At 57.9% G+C, this 10,299-nt stretch overlaps 1 long non-coding RNA gene and 1 pseudogene across 1 annotated transcript; both read left to right on the forward strand.

Annotated features, from left to right (window-relative positions):
• Positions 1-30: 30 nt before the first annotated feature.
• Positions 31-1,951, forward strand: LOC112484222. Its single transcript, XR_003047946.1, has 2 exons — positions 31-1,107; positions 1,309-1,951. It is a non-coding gene; the product is annotated as an uncharacterized LOC112484222 (long non-coding RNA).
• A 1,144-nt stretch (positions 1,952-3,095) lies between these two features.
• On the forward strand, positions 3,096-3,214 carry LOC112484269 (annotated as a pseudogene).
• The last annotated feature ends 7,085 nt before the right edge of the window (positions 3,215-10,299 follow it).

Consider the following 10,299-nt stretch of genomic DNA (forward strand, 5'->3'; position numbering starts at 1 on the left):
TTCCCTTATTTTTGTATCTCTGAAACCTCTCAGCACAAAACCTGGCATGTAGTAGACTTAAAAAAAAAAAAATCCTTGTGGGTTAAGTCACAGTCCCGGGTCCTGACTGAGACTGAGTGTGTATGCGCGTGTGTCTCACACCCCTTCCTGCCCCCATTCTCCGCCACAATCAAGGAGGGCCATTCCACACGTCCGCCACTGCCCAAGTGTCCCCCAGCCTGCGGCACGTTAAACTCCACCTGCTGTGCTGGCCAACGCATGTCACCCCTCGCCGCTGGAAGCTTCCTCGAAGCACCGATTTCTCCCTGGCCACCCTGCCTCCATCGCCTTTGCCATTCGGGTCTAGGCTGGCGTTAGGGTCTCTCTCCCTCCTGACCACGAACGTGGGGGGAATTATCCAGCTCTACGAGGGGCGAAGCACCCCCACTAAGAGGCTGAAATAAAATAGCATCGACCACAGTAAAATGCAAGGGGAACAGCAGGCGAGGATGTGGAGACACTGGAGCCCCGAGGAGCTGCCGGTGAGGCCAGCGGTCCAGTCTCCGTGGACAAGCTGAGCGGTTCCTCAAAAAGCTAAATCCAGACTGTGACCCGCCGTTCCGGGCCCGGGTGTCCCTGTGCCAGCAGATCTGAGGTCAGGGTCTCCAGCGGGGCCCGCACAGCATGTCCGCAGCCGCACTGTCCGCGAGGGCCAGAAGGAAGAAACACCCCGAGCGGCCGCCCACCGGCAGAGCGATGCACAAAATGGGTCCATCACGCAATGCTTACGCCGCCCCCTGCGGACCCCCGCGTGGGCTGGGAGTGCAGCCGGCCACTGCCCCCCACACCCCGTCCTGGCCACATCCTCCTCGCGGCCCCCTAGATACGCATCCTATGGAGAGATGAAAGGGCCAGGGTCACACGGCCCCCTGTGCCTCAGCCCCGCTGCGCCCTCCCTGACGCACAGCCGAGTCCTAGGCCGCATCCTTTCCCGGCCGCAGAGTGCCCTCTGGTGGTCACATTGGAAGTTTTCGAGGACTCAGAAGAGGAAACGGAATTGGGTGGATGGACCCCAAGGTCAAGGACCAGAGGCCAGGGGCTGCCTGAGGACAAAGACCTGCTGCCCACGTGAGCCCTGAGGGGGGCGGGGGCAGGAAGCATGTCGAGTGGGGTGGCTGAAGGAGGGCAGGAGTGAGCAGTGCTACTGTCCCTGTGGGGTGGCGGGGACCGCTAGGCCAGAAGGGAGGTGTCGCTAGGCCTCTCACCCCGGAACCACCTCTGGGTCTTCATCCCACAGGGTCCCCCTTCTCACCCTCCTCTGTCCTCCAGGCCGGGACCATCCTCTGCGAGGGGCACCCGGACTTCCAGCCAGGGCGGGGCACCTGTGGCGCGCCTCAGCCCTCAGAGGGTGCCAGGCGCACCCCCCGACCTCCTGCAGGCCCCACCCATATCCTGACCCCACCCTCAGGACAGAGGCCCCGGAGCCTGGAGGAGAGGTGGGGCTGGGAGGCTGCCGCACAGAATTTTCACAAGAAGCGAACTTGGTCTTTGTCTCCATTTCTGGCACCAGGCTCTTAAAACTCTTGGAATTTCCTAAGTGCTGAGAGTGATAAATGTGTCTTTTGTTATGTTAATGAGGTGACTTAGGCTGGTCACCAGAAGAACCAACCAGGCGATTAAAGGCTGGAACTTTCGGTCCTCCGGGGCTGGAGGTTAAACCCGCCCACCCATCCCCAGTGGCTAACGATTTAATCAGCTGTGCCCAAGTAATACGGCCTCCTGGAAAACCCAAAAGGACAGTGTTCTGAGAGCTTCCAGCTTCCAGGTTGGTGAACAGGCAGAGATCTGGGGACAGGGGTGCCTGGAGAAGGTGTGGAAGCCCCTTGCCACGTGCTCTCCCAGTGGGTCTCTTCCATCTGCTATTCCCGAGCTACATCCTTTTATAATAAAACCGATAATCTAGTAAGTGAAATATTTCTCGGAATTCTGTGAGCCTTTCTAGCAAATGAATGGAACTTCGAGAGAGGGTTGTGGAAACCTCCAGTCTGTAGCTGGTCACCTGGTGTCTGGGGCAGTCTCGTAGGATTGAGTTGAATTGCAGGACACCCAGCTGGGGTCTGAGAATTGCTGGGTGGGGGAAAGAACCCCCCACATTTGAACTGGGTACAGAAACTTTTAGAGAGTGACTGGGGTCCCCTAACATCCCTGCCGTTACTGCCGTGGAGGACCAAGGCTGCCGGCAGCAGCTCTCGTCCAGGGACTGCAGCATGTGAGGGCAAATCCAAGTTCAGCACTGGACCCAGCGGTGGAGGGGATTCGCCTTCTTTCATTCCCTGAGGCACCGGCACCGCCTCCGCCAGCAGCACCACCGCCAGCACTTAGGTCACCACCCGGCAGGCGGCCCGCGGCACCCTGCCCATGAGGGCTCACTGCTCGTGTCCCTCTCACACGGACCCCGGGCACCACTCTGGGCTCAGGGTGCGGGGGGTGGGGAACGTGGAGTATAGACAGGCTTCCGTCCCAGATCTGCCCTGAGGCTTCTCTTGGAGGGACAGAGACAGTCATAGCACAGTGGGATCTGGGCTGAGATGGGAGGGCAAAGGGGCCATGGGAGTCAAGAGAAGGAAGCATCTAAGGGAACTGGGACAACCAGGAGGGCTCCCTGGAGGCGGTGCCAGCCACTTCCATGGGCTGAAGAGGCATTTCAGGAGTCTCCTGGTGAAGAAGGGTGGGGGATGGTGCTCTAGGCAACGTGCCCAAAATAGAACACTAGCGGTCACTGGGGGATGGTCTGTGCAGCTGGAAGGGGTGGTCGGAGCTGGGGTCAGGGGCTCAGTGCAGGTGGGTTTGACGAAGGTGGGGATGTAGGGACTGTGTCCCTGGGAGTCGCAGAGAGGTGCGTGCAGGGGCCCCAGGGGGAAGGCAGGCATTGTCACCCCATTTCACAGATCAAAACCCTGAAGCTTCGGAAAGGCAGCCACTCCCCCAGCTCCATGCTCAGCTGAGCAGGCTCCCTGGGCCTTCGCTGTGCTCATCCCTCTGCCTGGAAGATTGTTTCTTGTCCCTCAGGCACCCAGCTCGGACTGGCCCGTTTCCCATTGTTAAACCTGGAGTGAGCCCATGGCCATGCCACCCTGAACAAGCCCGATCCCGTCTAATCTTGGAAGCTAAGCAGGGTGGGGCCTGGTGAGTACTCGGATGGGAGACCACCTAGGAAGACCAGGTGCTGTAGGCGTAAAAAATAAAATAAAAAATAAGGGACTGTAAGCTGACAAGGTCCTTGCAATCCGTGAGGTCAACCAAGGGCTGCCTTGTCATAAACAAACAAACAAACAAGCCCGGAGTGAAGGTGGGGGTCAAGGAGGGTCCATCACTTCATTCATTCATTTATTTACTTGTTCATTCATTCATCCGTCAGCCTAGACGAGGGGTCGTAGGGTACCAGCTTTGGTCAAGGCCTCAGCATGGGTGACAGCCTCCCATTTCACAGGTGAGTAAACCAAGGCCCAGAGCTTGTGAGCTACAAAGGCATTTTCTGGGCCAGGACGGGATCCTGCCCTGACACCCTGGATGCTGCCCTCTGGTGGCCTCTGTGCGTCTCAGGCCAAGATGAGGAGTCCCCATGGGGGTGGGCGGACTTCTGGTCAGTGGGCCCACCTCCCTGGGGCCCTCCCTGCACTGCAGCATGGGTGCAGGCAAGGAGTCCATGCGGCCAGATCTGGGACCCCAGGGCATGCACCTGATGCTGGATTGGCTGCTGCAATTCTGGGAGGGGGGCGGGGCAAGAACCCAGGGGGACCCCCGTGGATGCACGCTTAGCTTGGAATCCTTGCTTGGCCACTGGGTGACCCTGGCAGTCATTCTGCTCCCTAAGTTACAACCTTCCCACCCTTAAAGCAAGTGGCAAGGGGCTCCTACCGGGTGCTGCGACCGTGAGCCAATCTTTGCTGTTGATGAGTTATGAGCTATGGAGTCAGAATGCAGTGTTCCAGGCGTCACTGCAGTCAGTGTCGGCACCGAGGCCGTGGCTCCTGGTGCCTGAGACAAAGAACAAACGCCCCCTTACTTTTAGGAGATCAATCTGGCAAATAGGATTAGGACTACAGAAGCAATTACATTTCAGAGCTTTAATCCAGCTTCTTAAGGCCAAGTCCCCAGCTCAGAAATGAGTTTCCCCCTCCCCCAACTGACTGGCCCGTCATTCCCTGAGAGGCTGGGAAAGCAAGTGACTCAGCCCCATTTTTTTCTGAAGAATACACTTGGCTTTAAGAGGCATGAAAAATGCATGAAGTTAAATGCAGTGGCAGAGTGATAATGAGGAGAAAATAAGTGTCTGCATTAGACAATGACGGTCTCTCCCGCACCTCGCTGGCCCTGCGTCAGTGGCCTTGGCCAGACAGGCCCAGAGCAGGGCTGACTGGGGGTGGGGAGGTGGTGTCCACCTGCTCCTTTATTCCTTCAAGCACCCCATCTTTGGGCCTGGACACAGGCTGGGACCCAGCTGAAACCCCGGGAGGACGTCTGAACAATCTGTTGCCCATAGGCTGGGTGGATTCAGGATGGGGACAGCTGAGCAGGTCGTGGGTTGGGGAGAAGTTGGTGATCGTGTGCCTCGATAACCATCTCACCATTCACCTGTGTAACAGCTCTGATTTAGTGCTGCTCAGCTAACAGATTACATTTCCCAGCCTCCCTTGCAGCTAGGCATGACCATGTGACCAGGTTCTGGCCAATGAGAATTAAGTGGGAGTGTCCAGAAATGGGGAGAGGCACGCCCTTGTTCGGTCCTCCTTCCACCCAGCAGCCTGGAAAGCAGATGTGATGGCGGACCTTTAGCAGCCAGCTTAGACTGTGGGGCGAAGGGACACCTGCTCTGGAAGGCAGAGCAATGAGCTGGCAGGAGCCTGGGTCTCTGATGACATGTGGAGCTTTATACCAGCTCTTGTTTATCAACATCTAGACATCGTTCATGGGAAAGAAAAATACACCTTTATCTTATTTAACCACTGAGCTAAGGAGCTAGGGCCACACTCTTTAGACAGGAGCCAGGGAATCAAAGGCCTAGGGAGCCACGGGAATATAATGAACAGTGGGAGGGCGTCAGGCCGTGGGTGTGAGGAGGACTGTGGTGGGGACCGGAGCCTAATGGTGTGTGAGGAGCTGCCCGTTTGCCTCCAAAAGCCATCGACCCCTTCCCCCCGGTAGGGATCTGTGTGCCCACCTGTCCTATAAAGCGGAAGCTGGTCTTGGCAGGCAGCCCAGCCTGCACCCAGGGTCCCCAGACCCCTAGTGGCCACGGACCAGGCCAGTGTCAGTGGGACGTGGGCAGAGGTGGCGTTGGCGAGGTGCAGGCAGTGATGTGCACGCTGTGTCACTGGCTTAAAAGGAAATTGCTTGTTTGGACTTTCTCGCTTCCCCCACTCAGAAGCTCAGATGTGCCTGTGACCCCACTAAGCCCAGCTGACCAGGCCACATCATGGGGATGTCCACGCGTCCTCCACGCCCAGAAGGCCAAATCTTACAGCTTAGACCCATGGTTCTCAAGCGGGGCTGATTCTGCCCCCCCACCCCGGGGACATTGGACAATGTCTGGAGACACCTTGGGTTATCAGAACTAGGGGTGGGGAGAGAGGGGCATGTGACAAGCATCTAGCGGGGGCGGCTAGAGGGCTACCGCACACTCTACAGTACTCGGCACAGCCACCATTGCGAGGAAGATCCAACCCTGAACGTCCCTGGGGCTGCCGGTGAGGACACAGCAGCCGAGCGCACAGCACGCGTCCATGCCTGGAAGGACAGTTCCAAGGCCTTTGTCTGCCTTTCGGCATCCTTTGTGGCCTGACCCAGCCTGAGGGCTCAGGAGGTCAGTGGTCAGAGTCGAGCTGTAAATGGTGGTGCAAAGGAGAGGAAAAGGAATTTCAGACGGGGAACAGCACGGAAAAGGCACAGAGGTAAGACCTAACCGTGGACCACAGGCTGCTGGCTGTAACGGTCCTACTTCCCTTTCGGGCAGGGCGGCTGCTGCCTCTGACTAATCAGAAGATCCCCTCCAAGGCCGAGGGGAAAGTGACTGATGCATATTTCACAAGCTCGCCTTGCTCCGCATAGGCATTTTCCTTACTCCAGCAGGTGTATTAGCAGGCAGCAGGAGAGGCTCATCAGAAGCCATTGCAAGCTGGGAGTCTGAGCAAAGGCTGCCAGGTCATGGTTCTCTGGCTTCGGGTGCCACGTATGTGGGAGTGAGCCCACCTTTCCAACTGGTGAGGTCTGCATCAGTCAGAGCACGTCGCAAACAGCAGCTATAACATCTCAGTGGATTGACATAACCAAGGTGGATTTGTCTCTTATACGACAATTCAGCAGTGGTTAGTGGGGTTCTCTCTGCTCGACTGCTATAAAAGGAGTTGAGGTCACCTACCTGAGAGTTTGAGACAAGACAGGAAGGGAAGCCAGTCACCAAGGTAACGATCGACTGTCCCTCCCTCCGCAGGGGCCAACCCAGCCCCTGGCACCTTTGAGCCAAACAGCAAGTTCATTCGCAAGGCAGCCCTGAGCCCTCATCAAATGCTTCACCTCCCGAATTCGTAACCCCCACAGAGGTCAGAGGACAGAGAGCAGCCTGCGCATTTCATTCTTGGTGCTCCGATGCAGGCTCCGGGTGCTTACCCCCTCTCTGGGCTCCCGGATACCGTGTTGAAGCTTGGAAAGCCCTGGGACTTGCCCCTGTGGGGCTTCCTCTTCTCCCTCGGGAAGATCAGCTCTGTCCCCCCTTCTCTGGGGGAGGACCTCGGCAGCACAGGGTGGTCAGCAGGGCTCCCAGAAGGTTCTCTCAGGCTCCTTCTGGAACCCTGTCTCCCACGACCTCTTCTCCCAGGTGGGCTCCAGTGCTCGCTCACCCCACAATGAACCACTTCTCTTCATGGGGGCTCCCGCCATCCTGGACAGGGCCGGGAACCCCAAGGGGGCTCAGGAAAACCTTGTATATGGAGACGATCTGGAATGTCGACTCAGAACTTTCGACCACGTACACATTTGTCCAAAAGGAGCACTTCCCAAATGTACAGCTGCCCGCAGCCAGTCGGGCATTTACTAAGCATGGACGTTCGCAGGCCCCTCCTAGGACACACTGGAGGAGTAGGTCTGGGGAGATGCTAGGAGTTGGATGGTCAAGCAAGCTTGAGACGCTCCACCCAGGGCCCACCTCTGGAGGCCCTCTCTCCCTTAAAAGTCTTCGGTAGCTCCCCAGTGCCCTTAAATCAAGTCCGTGCTCCTCGGCCTGGCATTCGGCCCTCTTTGCTCTCATGAGCCACGGCTCATGCCGTTCTATCATTTGGAGTTCTGCTCCCTAAGTCCGCCTGTCCAAAACGTACTGTATTTGTTTTATACTGTTGGGTGGTAGATTATCACACGCTTAGCAGCTTAAAGCCACATACATTTGCGATCTCATAGCTCTGTAGGGCAGAAGTCCAGCAGGTCCGATTGCTGGGTTCTCTGCTCAGGGTCTCACAGGTGGGAACCCAGGTGTAGGTGGGGCTGGATCTCACCTGGAGGCTCTGGGGAAGAATCCAGGCTCGCTGGGGCTGGGGGGGCAGATGTCAGTTCCTTGCGGCTACAGGACTGAGGTCCCTATGTTCTTACCCAGGGGCCGTACCGAGCTCCTAGATGCCATCCGAATTCCTTACCACACGGTGCCCTCCATCTTGAAGCTAGCAAAGGCATGTCCAATCCTTCTTGTGCTTCAAATCTTTCTGAGTGCTCCTCCTGCCACAAGCCAGAGAGAACTCACTGCTTTTACAGGGCTCATGTGGTCAGGCCAGGCCTCCTAGCTAATCCCCTCTGATTAATTCAGTCAATTCATCAGTCACCTTATCACATCTTTTGCCCTGGGCATTCTATTTGCTGTATTCCCAGTCCCTGAGGTTAGGGCAGGACATCTTGGGGGACAGTTAGGATTCTGCCCACTGCACCTCCTCCTTTCCCAGGCCCCTTCAGGCACCTCGCTCTCCCAGGGTTTGCCCAGTGCCATCGGCCCCGTCCTCATGGCCTCTGTCCTCTGGCTGCTTGCCACACTCCGTTTCTCCACCCCCGCCCCATTGAACTGGGGGCTCCCAGCAGCAGGACGGGATGGTTTAGTCCATCCTGCACTCCAGGAGGCACAGGCCCCACCTCCTGGGAGGCTGAGAGTGCTGTGAACGAAGCCTGAGCTCCGGGCCTGATGGGCCTGGGTTCGAATCCCAGCTCCACCCACTGCATGACCTCAGCCAAACACTTCGTCCTCCGACTTCAGCAGCATCATTTCACGAGGCCGTATGAGGTCCAATAGACAAGCACGTGTTCCTTATACAGAAGGGGCCTGCTACAGGCTCAGTGGTATCTGAGTAGGAATCGTTGGGGCACAGGAAATGCTTGTCAGTGAAGCCAGAGACAAGATGCGAGGGAGGCAGGTGACAGGCGGCAAGAAGGGGGTGTGGTTGATGCTGAAGGTAGTGGTTGAGGTCAAGCTCAAGGTTTGAAAGAGTCACTGTCAGGTCCCTGCTCTCCACAGCTGCAATGTTACAGGTCGCTGATGCCAAATGCTTCCTGGAAAACCGTTCATTTATTCGACAATTGCTTATCGAGCACTTACTATACGCCAGGTTCGATCTAACGCCTTGAGGATGGTGCAGGAAGCAAATCAGATGTGGAGACGGTCCCTATGGAGCTTACAGGCTGGTGATAGATGGGAGACAAATAATGACATATTGTCCTCAGTGTCACAGAGGGCAGGGCGTTATGATAGACAGTACCAGTGAGTGTTTTGTGGGGAGGAATGTGAGGGCTCCTTTGATGTGGGAGGGACCACATAGAACCAGGGATCAAGCACTGTACTGGAAGGGACAGCATGTGCAAATGTCCTGGGGCAGAAACTAGCTTAGTGTGTTCAAGTGACAAGGGCAATGGAGAGGAGAGAACAAGGAGCCTCATGTATGTGAGGAGATTAAGGGACAGACAGGGGCCAGAAGATGCCAGGCTGGACCCGCACTGACTAAATGCCCGCCGTGTGCCGATCACGGGCCAAGCACTGTCACGTGGGTCAACTCACTCAGCTGTCAGAACCTCACAGAGTGTAGGTGCCATCGTTACTGCCACTTGGTGAGGAGGAAACCCAGGCTGCGGACGTTGAGAGCTTCGCCTGAGGTCACACGGGTAAGAAGTAGCTGAGCCCCACTGAGCCCCACGGGGCCCAAAGGTGGTCTAAAACCCATCCAGAGTCCCCAGGGTGCCCTGGCCCTGGCGACTTCAGCCCTCTGGGCATTGGCAGGTCTCCATGTTGGGTGAGAACCAGAGCTCCCCCCCTGGCAGAAGGGCCCCCTCTACTTCCTCCCACCCAATCTTTCCCGCACCTCAAACAGATCTGGGACCCTTGGAGCCCCTATTCCGTTCAGGATGACGGAGTTGCAGTCCCATTTGGGAGGAGGGAGCCCATTTGTGGTCACACACACTCAGAGCCCTGGAATCAGCCCAGACTCGGTGGGAACCTCAGACACAGCCACCACCCCTCTGCCCTAGGCAGCTGCTTCTGGGGTGTGTGTGTGTGTGTGTGTGTGTGTGTGTGTGTGTGTGTGTGTTTACGCGCGTGCGCGCGCACCAATAGGAAACCGAACTCTGTGCGGCGCGGGGAGCGCGGGCAGGGAGAGCTGCTTACGGGAGGTCACGAGACCGGTCCTTGAACCTGGCCCCGAAATACCTGCCGCTCCCACCTTTCTCTCCGGCGCCGCCTCCCCCCCAGAGCCGGCAGGGGGCAGCACGACGCTGTGCCTCTGTTCCTCCGCGTTCCCAGTGGCGCGGCTCTACATCCGGTTGTCCCAGGGAAACCGAGGCACAGAGAGGCAGAGTGTCAGTGAACCAGAACGGGAGTCGGGTCCGCCAGGTGTAACCCTCTCTCCTCCTGGCCCCACCCCTCCCGGCTGGTCCAGAGCCAACCCGACCATGCGCCTGGAGTGCACTGGGGTGGGCGATGGGGGTCGGTGCGGCCGAGGTCTGGGTGGGGCGCAGGGGTCTGGAGATGGGAAGAGGCTGCCACGGCTGTCGTCGTTATACAGCCCCGCCACAGTTCCACGACTCCTGAGGATTCGCCCTATTAACAGTCGCTAAGACTGAGGGTGGTCGGGGGGAGGAGCGGGGTGGGCCTCGGACGCTGTGCCAGGGTGGGGACACTGCCGGTCTCGCAGCCCCGGGCCTCGGCGTGGCCCAGCGGACCGCGAACCCCCGGCCCTGGCGCACCCGCGACCTCGCGTCTGAGCGTCCGCATTGTCGCCGCGGGATGGCAGTATTGGCCCG

The sequence above is a fragment of the Pteropus alecto genome, unplaced genomic scaffold (genome assembly GCF_000325575.1).
Source record: "Pteropus alecto unplaced genomic scaffold, ASM32557v1 scaffold157, whole genome shotgun sequence".
Taxonomy (NCBI): domain Eukaryota; kingdom Metazoa; phylum Chordata; class Mammalia; order Chiroptera; family Pteropodidae; genus Pteropus; species Pteropus alecto.